We start from the raw sequence: 1,501 nt of genomic DNA on the forward strand, positions 1-1,501 counted from the left end.
ATCTGTTCCACAGTCAGTCCGTGGCTGCCTTTTTTGAGTGTAGATGTTTAACTTCTCCACGGACTTTTTCCAAAGATGCAGTCAATATAATTCCCCTGTAGTCCAGTAGGTGACATTTATGTGTGTAATAAGAACACATTGCAGTTTATGGTGTTTTTTTTTTAAAGCTATTTGCATGGAGACGGAGAGCGCCGAGGCAGGGGATGGTTTTCCTGAGGTCACCCGCAAGGGTGGCCTGCAAACAGCCTGCGGGAGACAGCGAAGACGCGGCCCTCATGGACACGGAGGAGGACCGGCCGGGAAGAAATCTGTCTACCTGCCTCTCTCGGGGGGCGGGCTCAAGGGTGCGAAAGAAGAAACAAGAAAAATTCCCGTCCCAGCCAACAGCTACACGCCACTTAAAGAGACTTGGTTGAAGATATTTACTCCTGTTGTAGAACATCTGGGACTTCAAATATGCTTTAACTTGAAATCAAGGAATGTTGAAATCAGGACTTGTAAAGAAACCAAGGATATTAGCGCTCTGACAAGAGCAGCTGACTTTGTGAAAGCCTTTATTCTGGGATTTCAGGTGAAGGATGCGCTTGCGCTCATCAGGCTGGACGACCTCTTCCTGGAGTCTTTTGAAATTACCATCTTTCAAGGGCAATAGGATGAATTGCTGGCAAAGGAGGAATAGCCAGATTCACCATTGAGAATGTAACACGGACACAGATCATTTTGGCTGATGTGAAAGTTCACATTCTTGGGTCATTTGAAAACATCAAGATAGCAAGAACTGCCATTTGCAACCTCATTCTGGGAAATCCTCCATCAAAGGTTTACGGGAATATTCGTGTTGTGGCCAGCAGAGCAGCAAATCGGTTCTGACCCTTGCACTCAAGAAACAAATTCTGCACTCTCCTACAGATGGTTACAAGAAGTTTTGTGACAAATTCTTCTGTCACTTTGTAATACCTCAGTCTCTTGGTCTGGAGCGTAAAGGGAAAGGAAAAGTTTGATAGTGATCATAGTGATCAACTTGGAGGGTAATGTAAATGTCAAAAGTTGCCATACTTCACATTGAGTGTGTTTTCCTTCTACATCACAGACAGATGAGGCACATTTGCAGTTGATAATTCCCTCATTTAGAGGGAAACTTGCTTCAACAGTTCTGCTGTGTGCATTTGTAAATTTTTAAATTAAAAACCATATTTTTTTAAAAAAAGGTATTTGCAATTAATAAGCAATTATACACAATTCTATCATTTGCTTTCCAGTCTCATTTCTGTCACCACTATCAGTCCTACTTCTTTGTTTCCAACTTTTGCATTCCGCTTACCAAGCATTATTAATATATATTGTTGAAAATTATCCAAAAATGACTGGAACAGCATATCAGCAGAGAACTGCCAGAAGTCCAGGCTGGATTTAGAAGAGGTCATGGTACTAGGGATATTACAGCTGATGTTAGATGGATCTTAGCTGAAAGCAGGGAATACCAGAAGAATGTCTATCTGTG

The 1,501-nt window shown here is 42.1% G+C and overlaps 1 pseudogene; it reads left to right on the plus strand.

Moving 5' to 3' along the window:
- The first annotated feature begins 175 nt into the window (after window positions 1–175).
- On the plus strand, window positions 176–870 carry LOC102848713 (annotated as a pseudogene).
- The last annotated feature ends 631 nt before the right edge of the window (window positions 871–1,501 follow it).

This window comes from Elephantulus edwardii, unplaced genomic scaffold, assembly GCF_000299155.1.
Source record: "Elephantulus edwardii isolate Elephantulus edwardi_28Jun2011 unplaced genomic scaffold, EleEdw1.0 scaffold00133, whole genome shotgun sequence".
NCBI lineage: Eukaryota > Metazoa > Chordata > Mammalia > Macroscelidea > Macroscelididae > Elephantulus > Elephantulus edwardii.